Source organism: Petromyzon marinus, chromosome 40 (assembly GCF_048934315.1).
Source record: "Petromyzon marinus isolate PM22_M1 ecotype Great Lakes invasive population chromosome 40, UKy_Petmar_22M1.pri1.0, whole genome shotgun sequence".
Lineage (NCBI taxonomy): Eukaryota > Metazoa > Chordata > Hyperoartia > Petromyzontiformes > Petromyzontidae > Petromyzon > Petromyzon marinus.
In genome coordinates, this window is record NC_133706.1 from 10,370,976 (window position 1) to 10,385,610 (window position 14,635).

Sequence of the window (14,635 nt, forward strand, 5' to 3'; positions counted from 1 at the left end):
GAACCAGTGCTTGTGAACTGCAAGAATGTTTATTGGCGAGGAACCGTGTCTCTCTGCGCGAGATACGGGCCCTCGTTCCGCAACGATGGAAACGACTATTGTTTGTTCCGCGAAGTGATGTCACCTCCAGGGGTCACGGCCGGACCAACTCGCGTCGACTTTTACGCGACATTTCATTGACTCCCGATGTTCGGCGCGAATCAATAACCGTTCCCCAAAATAACACGAGATCGACGCGGTGGGGGATCTTGAGCAGAATCCGGTGAAGAATAAACTGCAACAAAGTAAAAAAAAAGTATAACATTTCACCCACGAGCCTTACACGCGCTTTCGGAAGTCAACAATTTTTATTTATTATTATTTTCCCAGCAGCATTCGTTCAAGCAGGAGTTTCAAACCCTCGGTGTGTTCTCATCATCAGCAGGTCGCGGCTTGCTCAGAACGTTATTGTTGTGACACTGCCACTCCTGAGGAACGTACGGCGCTTGCACAGACACATACTTGCGCGAAGCAGGCAACACGTCGGGATGACGAGCGGCTTTTCCGGTCCGGGTGAAACTACAACAAACAAAGCTCGAGTGGAGATTTCCCAGCCGTGGGGCGGACGCGCCGAGGCAACGCGGGGAGCCGCAGGGATACAGGGGGTGTCGGGGGGAGATGCGGGGAGTCGTGGGGAACCATAGGGAACCACGGGGAGACGCAGGGCGACGCAGGGAGACGCGAGGAGTCGTGGGGAACCACCAGGATATGCTGGCGGCGGGAGTACAGGGTACGTGGGGAACCATAAGGGGACATGGGGAGACGCGGGGAGCAGCGGTGAGCCATGGGAACAGCGGAGGGAGATGCAGGGAGCCTCCGGGCTTGGGAGTTCACCTTGACAGGTGTGGGGTGGGGGGAGGTTGGCCGCGGTGGCCTCTGACATCGTCTGCGACTGCAAGCGTCACCTCTCGTGCCCCCTGGAGGGCGAGTTGCTTCGCCAGTTGCCTCGCCGATTACGCGAGTAGAGCGACGCGACCGGGGCTGGGCGGAGAGCTGCGCTCCCCTTTCCCCAAGCCATAACAAGCTTCATGGGCAATGCTCCCGCAGCGAAGGGTAAGGCCCGGCGCGAGAGACTTTGCGGATGTTGTCAAAACAAGAGACTTCCAGCTCCACCTATCTTTGCCGGAAATATTCGTTTTCAACGTTCAATGGCTTTTTTGTGTGTTCAAACAAAAATAATATGTAAAAAAATACCCGCTCATATATTTAACTTGCTCGTCACCTACCGAGAATTCCAGTCTGGAAAGTGAGCCGGAAGATATTCCGCAGTAAAAATGAAGTCCTGGTTGTAAATCGAAGAAGTGGCACTGTCTTGACACGTTTGGTTGAGCACTCGCAAGTTGTTTCTCGTCCGTAGCAGTCATAATAAATAAAATAATGCGCTTATTGAACTAGATGATGAAACGAACGGCAGGTCAAGAATGAGGAGAGTAGTCCGGGTGGGTCAGAGGTCAGAGACGCTGCGCTGGCACTGCTGGGATCCTCCGTTCCCAATCCACGTTCATCTGCCTGTGATTAAACCTGGGTTCTCAAGTACAGTGAGTTGGTGGCCTCAAGCCAGTTACCAATGATGGCTCAGAAAAAAAAAAACCCATAACCTTTCAAATTAAGTTCTCAAACTTTATTTGGCTACATTACTTGTTATGAGAATGAAAAAAATATCTACATTTCACTGTGGCATGCAGCGAACATCGCTCTCATATGCCGAGTGGGTGGAAAAGTGTTGCCCTCCACTGAGTGAAGTCAGAGGTGACTTCAATGTATCTCAGAGGTAACTCTGCAGTATCCGCTGCCGTGGGCCCTGCTCGAACACAGAGGGTTGCACTGCTCTGCGAGAGATGCTGGCGATTGCCACGTCCAAACCCGTGACGCTGGCAGAAGAATTGGCACACAACTTGGGAACAAACAAAAAATAACTAAATGCTTTCCTCAAGGAAGTGCAAACAAAGCAACGTGACCAAACACCTGCTGTGCGCTTAGAAAAAAACGAAATATTCTACTCAATTCGCTAAATAGGGCGGCTGTAAATTTCCGCAGATCGAGCTGACGACATTGATTGTCAGCAAGCGTAGAGTTTCAGCGTCGCAGTAAGAGTCAAATCGCCGTCATCGTTCGGTTAGAAGTCTTTATATTCTAAAGCGCCTTTCGCATCGAAATATTCGCAAGGGTGGACAAAATCCAATCTAAATACTACAACAACAGTTGACAAAAAAAACAATCATGACAACAACGACGCTCGCAACACAGAGACGGCAGAATGGGAGCCTTGCAACTCGGCGCTCGGCGTGGCCACGTGAGGCCACGGGGGCCTTTGGGCACTTCCAAACCCTCCTGAACAAACACTCGAGCCCGTGGAGCGCCTCCCCTCACTTAAGAGAGCACGAGGCGGCGTCGGACGAAACGCGTCGATGCGTTTTGGACGGAGCTCCTCGATGTTGTGATTCGACGTTTTTCGTAAAAAAAAAACATTTCCTTAACGAACGCTTACGCAACAATTTAACGCGGGTATACATTGCAACGATAGGGGGGGGGGAGGGAGCTGGATTATATTTCCAATCCAGAGGTCGCTTTGTTTTAAGCGATCTCACGGCCATGCAGTTGAAACAATGGAGCAAGTTTCTTAAATCCGCCCCTCTCTGTCCACCCAGCAGTGTAAATGGGTACAGCACAGTTAGTCGATCGGGGAATGTCGCGTGTGGAGGGGGTAAACCGTGGGTACCCCCACCGCTATCAAGACGTCTGGCCAGCGTGTAAGGGGGGCCGCGGTGGCGAGATGTTAACGACCTCGCCTGGTATGCAGGAGGTCGTGGGTTCTATCCCGACCCTGACGCCTGCTGTATAGTTGGAGTTTGCGGTGTCTCTCTCTCTCTCCCTGTGGTCGCGTGGATTTTTCTCCTGGCCCTTCGGATTTACTCTCCACATTTGGAATCAACACCACGCGTTCAGAGTATTTGGCTGCTATACATTTCCACACGGTGAGCCACTTCGTTGAGCCATCATTTGTGATCGCCAGGTCACCTTCTGAAAAAGAGCAACATAGCTCAGTGGGCCTTGGCTGGTAACATTAAAAACATAGTGGCTGCAGCGGTCGCAAGAGTAGGCCAAAACACCCTCCAGACGGGCTCTTTTAGTGGCCCCTCCAGCGGAGGCGCCTTCCACCGGCAGTGGAGCGAGCCATCCATTGCAGGGCTGCTCCTTTACGACTGCGCGTTGAAGCATCGCCGCAGTGAGCGAGCTCGAGGGGCGATGCGCCGCCGATGCCCGGCGGTTGTCTTAATCAGGGCCGAGTTTAACGCCCTTGTTCGCTGCCAGCCAAGATTAGGCCATCCATCCAACAATGAGGCTTGGCCGGGTCTATCAGCCACCCCTTTGCCCTCCCACCCTTCCTCCTTCCCTCCCACCTACCCCCCTCTACTCTGGATGCTCAACAGATTTTCGAAAAGACTTCTCTTCTCCCCATGCCGAGCCGCCCAGGGCTGCACTGCCCGCGTGAAGGTGGGGTGCAAGCAGGAGCGGTGCCAGCGAGGTGGCGGGGGTGCTGGTGGTGGTGCATCAGCCAGTCATCTCAGTCATCTCAGTCAGTCGACCCGTGGCACCACCTGGGTCTGCCCCGTGACCTCCTGCCAGCGGGCGTTCGACACTTCACGTGGCCTCAAGGTGCACATGGCCTGGCACAAGCCTCGTGGTGACGTCACCGCCACTTAATGGCGAATGGCGGTTGTTGTTGTTCCTCGCTCCGCGGTGTGTGCGAGTGCGCGCGCGCGCGCGTTCTTCTTCATGAAGGCCCGGCCTTCGTAGGTGCTCGCTAACGGCACTTGCCCCAACAGTCTGTTGAGGCTATACGGGGGGGGGGATCTTTGTCTTTGTTTGTGTGTGCGTTTGATGCCCCCCCACCATCACCACCCCTACCCCCACCCCTGCTAGTGACTGTGTTCATGCATGCGTGCAAACGGCCACACCTCTGTGTTTGTGTGAAAGCGTTTGGAGGCGAGGGATGTGAATGGGAGATACTCCCGCTGGGGGTGCAGTGTGTGTATGTGGGGTGGGGGGGTGCAGTGTGGGGGGGGGGGGGTGCAGCGGTAGTGTAGTGGTTAGCGCGCCGCGCCGCGAACCCGGCGAACCGAGTTCGATTCCCGCTCACGGCCAACGCCGGCGACGAATTATCTGAACCGTTCCGAGGTCGACTCAGCCTCAAATGGGATCACTGGTGTGGTGTGTAAAAACATCGCCACTAGGGAGACAAAGACGGTAGTACGGCGTGGTGCTGGCCACCCACCCCCTCGTGTACCGTGACGGCCTTCATAGGTGCTCACTTACAGCACTTGCTCTAACAGTCTGTTCAGGCTATACGGGAAAGACATTTGTCTGTCTGTACATGCGTACGTGTGCGCGCTCACGTGCGCAAGTTGGTTGTTATTGTTGTGTGTGTGTGTACGGGGAGCTGTGGCGCAGTGGTTAGCGCACTGCGTTTTTGATGTTCGATCACCGCTCACGAATCAGTTGCACTCACGTGCCAAGCGGCGATTGACAGCGGAGGGCCCGCAAGCTCCACTCGCCAGAGCATTTGTGTGACGCTTCGAGAGGTGGCTCTCCTGGCGATAGACAAACACAACAAGTCACGTGAGGGGCGAGGGAAGCGGGGGTGGAGGGAAGCGGGGGCGAGGATTGGAGCTGTGAGGCTGCCGGGAACAAAGTGGCTCCACAAAAGACAATAGTTTTGGCTCCACCATCAGGGGATAGCCGAGTTAGGATGGCTTTACTCACACCCGCTCTGTCTGTGTGTGTGTGTGCGGGGCAGTTGCAGTCGGACGTTCTTTTGCTGGTGCCCTTCCGTGTGCAGCCGTGGTTGTGTGTGTGTCGCGAGGGAGATAAAGGCGGCCGGGCGTGGTTCTGGCCACCCACCCCCTCGTGCACCGTGCCGGCATGCATAGGATGCTACTCGCGAACAGCACTTGCCCCAAAAAAGTATTTGAAGGCTATACGGGGGGGGGGGCTTTGACATTGCAGTCGTTTATGCGTCCAAGAGTCCACGCGTGTGCGTGGGGTTTCTGTGTCACCATCATCACCATCATCATTATCATACAATATAGCCTGCGGTTTGCAAAAAAAAGCTTGCGAGTCAACGCGTGTGAATTGGCACAGGCGTATTCATGCAAGAACGTACAGGCAGGTGCAAATGCGAGCGTGTGTGTGTGTATTCGTGTCTGTGTGCATGCGTGCCGTGTGTGTGAGCCTGACACACACACATTTGGGAGCGGTGGCGCAGTGGTTAGCGCCGCACTACGCTTGGAACCCGGGTGAGCCGAGTTCGACTCCCGCTTACGACCAAAACCAATGACGACTATATATCTGAACCGGTCCTGGGCCACCCCTATGTCGACTCAGCCTTAAATTAATTACCTTGGGTGCGGTTGAAACGTCGGCACTGCTGAGACAAAGGTGGGCGAGCCATGTTCCCACCTTGATAGGTGGCTCGTCGCGAACAGCACTTGCCCCGACAGCCTGCGTAGGCTACATGGCTGCTGGGGGGTGGGTAGGGAAACCTTTGCCTTTGTGCGTGCGTGTGTGCATGCGCGCGCGTGCACGAGCGGTGCGTTCATGTGCGAACATATGTGTCTGCTCGTGAGCATACCCATGAAGGCTTTAAATTGCACAGCTGGCCTCTCTGGAGGACCCCGGAGTGTGGGTGGGGTGAGGGTTAGAGAGGCGGCACGTTTGGGAATACTGACATGGTTCCCACAAACATTCCATTGTCTCCCATCAGGAAACTGCATACATTAGCCCGACTGCAAGAAATACTGCCCCGGATCGCTGTCCCAGACCGTAAGAGACTGAGAGCGTTAAAAAGAGATACGACCCGGCCGAAGTCCCTTTTGCATGACAATGCCAACGGAGTTCTTTGCCCCCCCCCCCCTACTCAAAAAAACCCAAACGCTCCCCTCCCTCCCACCGCCCTCTCCACCCTAACCCCCATACACACGCAAATCTGTAGTTTTTGTTTTAATTATCACTTTTGCCAGAGAGAGGAGAGAGATAGATCTTAACGATACACTAGGGGGGGGGGGGTTCTTTTTTTTACTTACTGTACAATGCGGCTGTGTTTATGGTTTACAATTGTCCTCGTGTGTTGCACGTGACCACCACATGGGCCCAAACAACACGATAGGCTGCTTAGCTCGTTCATATCTCGGCGGCTAAGCAGGTTTACAGCCTGGCCAAAAGGTTGCTTGGACAGGGGCAGGCCGCCGCAGAATTCCCACGTGCTCCAGAGAATTGAGCACCAGAGTTGCCACTTGTGGTTGCCACAGTGCAGCGACGGATCGTTAAATCTATCTGCGCGGCAATTCGTTTTTTCGTTCGGCACGCTGGTGTAACCGGCAACCGCATCAGACCATCGCCGCCAAGGCCGATGAGTACATCTCCTTCATAACTTGTGCAGTTAAAGACACGAGCAACAGCAGTGCGATTGTGGCCACGCAACATAAACTGTGGACCATGGAGTAAACCCACTGCAGTCTGCACTCCTTCGATGGAGGAGGAACGGCAAAAACCACACGAGCTATCTTCTGAGACCTCGTCGTGTGCACGAACAGCACATAACTATAATCCATTTTCGAAATGAAAGCAGTAACGTGAACGAAACGGGCCACGCATTTGGCGGTACGCTAACCGCTGGGCCACTCGCTCACTGCTCGACCCTCGTGCGATCAACGAGGGGGGGGGGGGGGAGAAGCTGCCCCATGGCCCAGTGCCGGATCAAGCTAGTGCCGGGCCTGTGGCATATGTTATAAAGGGGCCTTAAAAAAAACAAATATAAAAATATGGGAATAGGTTTTACCCTTTTAACTGGCACAAAAACTGACACCTTTATTCAAGGCATCATGTTTGCAATAACCACAACACAAGAAGTCAAAATGCAAACAAAAAAGATAACTCTGATAATAATATGCACTGTCCTTGAATTTGATTGGTCCACACCCGAGACGGCTTTTCTTAGAGCCTAGTCTCCATTGGTGTTGGACCAGAAGACGCCAGTTAAAAGGGTAAAACCTATTCCTATATCTTGTTACTGGCAAAGGAGGTCTCATAAAATAAAAATATGACTTGTATACTGAAGTAATTGTATTTTTTTGCTATACAGCCAGATAATACGACAAAAGGCGAACCTTAAACACCCAGTCGTTCATAAACGTTGAAGACAGTATAGTACTATAGTAATAGAGCAAGTGCATAATCAGTGAACCGGAATTGATTGAAAGCATTTAGCGCGGGGCCCTTGAAGGTGCGGGCCCGTAGCATAAATCCGAGTTTTTTTAGTTAGATCGAGTAAATATACAAATGTGTCGTTAAAACCCGCCACCACCCGACACAGCCAACTAGTAAGGGTTGTCATGTAAACAGAACGTGCCAATTCGTCACTAGTACAGCACACCGGTGTGTTGGAGAGCCAAGCCACAACATTCACAAACTGAGTGCGACGTTTCGCCAGTCTAGCTTCATCGGGTGCGGGTTTTAACGACATATATTTACGCGGTCTAACCCAAAACACTCAGTTATGGATATTGGTCGCGAAAGCCTACGTGTTAAACCCGTAGCATATGTGGCTACTTTTGCTACGAGGATAATCCGGTACTGCCTATGGCACCGCGGGAGACTGCAACGCAACCCTCGTCCGTCCAGCGACGCCTCGGAAGGTGATATATTCTCGCGACATTGATTGACAGATTGCCAGATAATAAGAGGTTTCTAAATATTTCAAAGGCTCATTTGCCCCACACATGTCGCCGAGTAAACACGAGACGAAAATCATTAAAGGGATGCATCGCCAGCGAGCAGACAACAACAGAAAAAAGAGAGGGTGAGTCCACTGACGTTAATTTGAAGACACCAAAAAAAAATCCATACGCAATCATTTAACACCGCTAATCTCAAACCCCCGTTGTTTTTTTGCATGCGACACATATGTCGTCGCGGCGTTATCACGCGAATTCAGTGCAAAATAGGCAAACGGCGCGGAACAAGAAAGCTCGGTGGCCCGAGGACATTCCCCTTGAATACATTACGAACTCGAGAAGGCACGCAACGGCACGGAGTTACGTAACGTGCAAATTCACTCCTCGCCGGGTTCGCAAACGCGCCTCGCTGTTCCGTTTCGCTCGCTCGCTCGTCCGGAAATAATCAGCATTATTTTCGCCAGGTGCAGCATCCCACTGGGACGTCAAGTCTCTCTTGCGGGGTAGACCTGGCTTCAGACGAAAGCGAGAAAAGCCCGGCGCAGCGCGACGGAGGCTTCGCGCTCAGAAAACGCAGACGGATCACACCCAGGAGAAACGTCACTCACACAACAACAACAACACCAACAACCAAAAGTCAAACGCAATTTTCATCGTTTGTAAAACAAGCCTTATTTTTTTTTACTGACAGGTTGTGATGTGGCGATGCTGCTGCAGCTGCGTTGGCAGTGGCGCACAAAGCACAGTTAACACGACACACACACACAAAACTCAACACGTTCGTCAATATCAACGCCGTGGCCTTAAAATATTAAAATTTGCACGTATTTGTAAGGCACCTTCCACTGAAGTCTTAAGGCGCCTTGTAAGAATAAGGATCAAGAGGACAAGCTAAACACAATGCCCGAAACGTGGCCGATGACATATTTTCTCAAATTTAAAGCCACAGTGTATTTTACGAATGCGCTTAATATATATTTTTTTTGTTAACAGCCCTTCGTTAAAATCCACTGCTGGGTGAGGCTTCTTCCAACGCCGTGTCGGTCATGGGAGTTGTTCGAGCGAACTTTCATCAGGCTGGTCGGTGCGGGGTTTGTGAAGGGAATGGATGATTTCACGAGCCACTGATGTCAAGCCGCGGTGCAGCGCCTCCCCGTTACACAGGCGGACAGATCAGTCAGACCGTGGGACAGGAGGCTCAGGGGTTCACGCCTTCGAACTGGGGCGGAATGTGCTTCCGAAAGGTGCCTCCGCTGGTTGTTTCGGCACGATGGTCCGACGTTTCGTTCCGCCTGCCGCCGGGAGCCTATTTGGAGAATAAGAAGCCAAGCTACCGAACGAAGAAACGCGTGGAGTGTGAGCAGAACGTCCGGACATCAGAGAACTGCACAGCAGCACAACCGGGAAAATCTGCGTGGCCGTCTCTCTCTAACTGTTCAGACCAAGTGGAATTTTCTTCTCCGCCTGAGTTTCTCCCCCCCCACCCCGCATCGCTGAAGGCAAGGGCACGTGACGTGAAGTCGAGCTCACAAGTCCCTCCCCCCCCCCCATCCCTTAGCCCTCTCTCTTCCCTCTCTCTCCCCTCTCTCTCTATCTCCTCCCCTCCTCCCATCTCTCCAACTCTCTCTAGGGTCACCCCCTTCTGCAGCCCCAAGGATTCCATGCACCGCATTGTAGTGACCCGTGCAGCTCGGCACCCCCAGCCTCCATCGCGCTCTCTCCGTGGCTCATTTGCCGACAGCCCCCCGGGGGTCCCGCGGCGCATCGATTCTATCTCCGGTGCGTTTTCGGCTCGCGCCACGAGTTGCTTGGGCGAGATGTCCAAAACGCACGCCACCCCTACACTCCAACCGCGCGCAACCCTCACCGCTCGACGCAACTTCTCGATTTCAAAAATACAGGGGGACATTATTATACACATGCAACAAAATAAACAAAGATCGCGTGAGGATACGCCGGCCAGTTCTCCGAATCGAATAAACGACCGATCCCGATTCACGGGCAAAAGGGAGGTTGGGTGGGGGGGCCGCGCAGTGTATCATTGCACCCTCATTAGCTGCCCCCCCCCCCCCGGGGCAATTTCTGATTCAGTTCACAGCTGCCCCAAAGGTCCCATTCCCCCCCCCCCCCACCCCCACGATTTGCGCATGGCGTTGAAGTGCAGCCCACCGCCCCGTGTGAGCGATCCTTCGCGCGCGACCGGTCCGTATCGACGCCCCGGGTAGGGAGTGGGGGGGGGAGGGGGGGAGATCGGTGTCGTCCCCTCCCTGAAATATCCGGCACGCAGCCCTCCTGGGTGACGCCGCGCCGGCGGGAGATACACAATCCGGCAACGGCACCGGACAAGCGAGCGGCGGAGTTACAAAGTAAAAATCACGAGGTGTTTTTTTTTCTTCCTCCGTCTCCCTGTTAATACTCCCGCTGGGACGAAGGCCTCATCCACACATGCAGTGTCGGTCTTCACCGTTTATTAAAATTCACCCTCCCCCCCCCCGCTGCCGCCTCCCCCTTCTGCTCTCGATGCAAGTACGGGGACCGAGGCGGCCAGGCACAGGCGCTTGTGGGCTCTCTCTATTTAAAAATTATATATAAAACCACTCACAACGGAACGGTGGGCCGCACGCTCGCGTTTACCCGTGACAGTCAAGTGTCAACACCCTGTCATTATCTTGTTGCCGTTATTTGTGAGGGGGGCCTGTGTCCCAGGTAATCCGGTCGGATAGAAATTCCTCGACAAATTATAGTGTGGTTTTTTTTTGTGTGTGTGTGTGTGGGCGCGCGGGAGGGCTCACCAAAGCGGCGTGTCACCTCATTTGCTCGAGAAGGCTAAAGTATAGGCTGACAAGCGGCCGTCGAAAAGCAACGCCGGCCGTGGGGAGGGAAACATATCGGGGAATTAAGACCGCCACTGCGCAAAAGAGACGAACGCAAACGGCGCCGTAGGCTTCTGTGGCCGACGAAGGCTCCTGCTAACAACCCAAGTTTGACCGGAATGCCGGCTCCGGCGAGCGTGGCGAAGTATGGCCATGTGATCCCCACTACAATCCGCGAAGGCATTGGGGAGAAATGGGTCTCTCTGTCGCATCTACTGGGCATCGGTGGGAAAAGAGCTTCATAGCTCATCGGATTTCTCCAGGATAAATAAAAATTATGATTGTGAAACCTCGCATGTTACAAAGTGTGTGTATTGGTCCTGTTAGGGCAGTGTTGTGAATGAATGTGTTAAGGTTGTTGTTGTTGTTTGTGCACCACCGCCAACGCAGCAGTAATCACTAAACGATTTTGTGTACGTTTAATTGAAGGCTTGTCAGCTGAGATAATGGTAATTATTTATTTTAAAATGGTACAGATTCCAGGTTTTGCTAATTTATTTCGAAGTTATTTTTGTATTTAGTTTAGTCTTTCCCCCGGACCTCCGATTAGCACGGTTGACAGCATACGGTGCGAAAGAAGTTCAAAACATTGTACATCCAGCGGGCGAGCGATATTTTAAACGGTTCAGCAGTAACCAGCGTAGTGAAGTGTGGTGAAGCAACCCTAATCGCCGATATGACACAAGGAGGCCCCCATCCAGCAGTGGTTTGACAAAACGACTCTAAGTTTAACCAAAAACAAATGAATGGATCAAGACAAATGATGATGACCGTGCCAAATTATGACAGTGGCAACAATTATTCGGGCATCAGTACATGACAATGAGAGTGGCCATAATAATGACGACGACGACGATGAATTGGAGGTGCTAAGCGGAAACACCTATTAACGTGCGTGGTGCACAATGGTGCACGAAAACAACAATTACAGCGGTGACGTTAGGGTCACGGGCACAAAGTGAGAGCTGACTTTACGGCAGGCGTCTGAAAACACGGAGGCAGCAGTAGCAGCGGCGGTGGCGGCAGCGACATTCCTAGGCAAGTAATCGCCGCATAATTGAGCGGCTGCCACAAGTGTCTCACGTGCTGAGATTTGCACCAAAAAACTCTGCGGGCCCAGGTCCCCGTGACCCCTGCCTGAACCTCCGCTCTCTGTCTGACCAGTCCACCAAAGGGTCAGCTGGTGGTCACGGCTTAGAGAAAGGGGACGGGCAAAGAGAAAGGAGGAGAGCGGTGGCGGTGGGGAGGGAGGGAATGAGAGAAAAGAAAAAGTGAGAACCCAGCCCATTTGTGTTGTGCTCAGCTTTGCAACTCTGTAAATTAGAAGTTGCGTCCGTGACACCGGCCCCCACGTCGCACACAACAAGGGTACGACGGGGGCCCCCAGGCGCCACGCTTTGTTCACCCAAGGCCTCCGGCTCGGCATATTAGGTCGCGCTGTCACGGGGAGAAACGTTAGCCGGAGTGTCCCTCTCTGAGAGTGCAGAGCGCCCTGTGATTAATCGGGGTGAATGGTTGAGAGGCCCTCTTGGCTTTGGACACCTTGAGATTAGTGGGATTTTGTGCCCCCCCTTAAGCAAGGAGTTTATTTTTTATTTAGCTGAAAACCGATCGCGGGAGGTCATTGGGGGGAAACGGCGATGCCGACCGACGACGCGTCATTGTCCAGAGTTTACGGAAAGTTCAAGCCATTGAACGCGCGCATGCCTCGCTGTTACGGATCGCCCCAAACGCGTCATCCGCGATGTAAGCCACCGCCGCCCGCGGCCGCGCCGTGTCATCGCAAACGCCCCGCAACCGTTTGTAACGGCGACACAGTGCCCGTGGTCGCGCCGTACAGCAGCGGAATAAATATTCCTGAAGAAGGCCGGTTGGCTGAAACATCAAAGATTAGAGCTGGTTCGATGGGTAGCTTATTAAGGTGACTGATCGACTTAAAATTGGACTCCGCTACTTTTGAGTGGTTGATTACTCAGAGCACTTAAAACATGTGACTTCCCCCACATCCTGCCTCCCGAAGGTGGGAAACCCCCAAAAGGACCACGGCTAACGTGAGGCGGCTTCATGATTCAGATGACATCATCTCGTACCGACCATAACCTCCCGTACAGCGACACAGCTATTTTTCGAAACGTTCATTTGTTATCCGATTGGTTGAGCAATGGAACCAACAATCAGCTGAGTAATTGAGTATTTAACAATCAGATAACGCAGCTTTAATCACCCAACCCTCTCGGTGACAGTAACAAATAAACGAGTTATTATTTTTAATTAACCGCCCGCTTTCGGTGGCATCCCAGGAATGGAACGCGTCCGAATGTATTGACCACTTGAGGAGATGGAGCAATGAAATCAGACGGCGACGGCTCAGGGAGGCCTTCATGCAGCAGTGGATTGACCAAGTGCGATGATGGCTAAGTGGCCGTCGTACACGGCAGCGAGGCCAGCACGCACACCTCCCAAACCTCGCGACAAAACCACCCTTTTGAGTCGGCGGCCGAGAGCATATCTTCGTATTAAACTTCCAGAGCATTTCTGTTCGGTTGCAAACGGGGCGCAACCATCTGACCCCGCCGTAAATGCACCTGAACTCTGCGCCCGCAGAGATAGAGGGGCGTTCTGTTCAAGTCGCTGTCGAAAAATACAGGGTTCATATATAAAAAAAAGAAAATCCCCCTCGCTTGAAACAACGACCGGTCTGACACAAAATTGTGGAGAGGGTGGGCAAGCGAAGGACAAGTCGGCCTTTTTGAGTGAGCGGCCCTCTCGTTATGTTCGCGTAACCCGGCTTGCGACGACGATTTCCTCCCCCGCCACTCACGCGCTCGCGGGCCTTCCTCCACCGGGAGCACAAAGCGCGCGCCTTGTCCCGCTCGGGGGTACGGCGCCTTTGCCCACCCACTCCTGCAGATGCTCCCCTCCTTTTTTCTTTTTTTTTTCCCCCATTGTGGGTCCGGTCAGCTGCGGTGACCTCCCCTGCTTTCGGAGGTGGCCCCCGCGTATAATGCATCCCTTTAATAACGGGGCCAACTGAACGCGGCCGCCTCCGCCGCCCGCCGCTTGAGATCGGCCCTCGGACAGCTTGCGAGGTCGCCTCGGCAGGCCCCACCAGCGCCGGTCCCTCATCGCCCCGCACGTTCCTTGTGCGACGCTTTGACCCAAAGACCCCCGCGCTTCTCTCGTCCCCCCCCCCCCCCACCACCGCCGTGGTCACAGGCTAGCGACATTCCCACCCCCCCCCACCTGCCCTCGCCACCCCCACAGCCGTTGGAGTTAATGATGCAAGTGAGTGGGCGCTCCTCCTGTGTGGCCGGAGCACCTCGGCGTGCTCCGGCCCCACACCGCGTGGCCTCTGGAGGCTGCGTGCCTCCGCCGCACGGCGGCTCTGCGGTCTCCGCTTGCACCCCTGAGCCTGAGCGGGGAATTTCCTCGTCGCTACGGCGGGGGCGAGGCTCTTCGTAGGACAACCCGTGGTGGGCTTCCCCTACGAGCGGAACCTATTTTATCGATCCCCGTAACGATGATGGGCTAAGTCAGGGCTCGGCAACCTGTGGATCCGGAGCCACGTGCGGCTCTTTAAGGGACTGCTTCGTGACCGTTATTTATGAAGGACCCACACCGTCTCGTATTCACCAAGTGCATTGCGGCTCTTGAAATATTGAGGGTTTTTTTACCAAATAAAAAAAAGTGCTCTAATTGTTATTTTGGTTGCAGACCAGTTTACCATGGGAGTCCAGTTTACCATGGGAGTTCAGTTTACCATGGGATTTCAGTTTACCATGGGAGTCCAGTTTACCGTGGGAGTCCAGTTAACCATGGGAGTTCAGTTTACCATGGGATTTCAGTTTACCATGGGAGTTCAGTTTACCATGGGAGTCCAGTTTACCATGGGAGTCCAGTTTACCATGGAAGTTCAGTTTACCGTGGGATGTCAGTTTACCATTGGAGTCCAGTTACCATGGGAGTCCAGTTTACCATGGGATTTCAGTT

At 53.5% G+C, this 14,635-nt stretch overlaps 1 long non-coding RNA gene across 1 annotated transcript; it reads left to right on the forward strand.

Moving 5' to 3' along the window:
- Nucleotides 1–666: 666 nt before the first annotated feature.
- Nucleotides 667–10,934, forward strand: LOC142930529 (uncharacterized). The gene is made up of 3 exons (XR_012946478.1): nucleotides 667–1,092; nucleotides 3,471–3,696; nucleotides 8,237–10,934. It is a non-coding gene; the product is annotated as an uncharacterized LOC142930529 (long non-coding RNA).
- The last annotated feature ends 3,701 nt before the right edge of the window (nucleotides 10,935–14,635 follow it).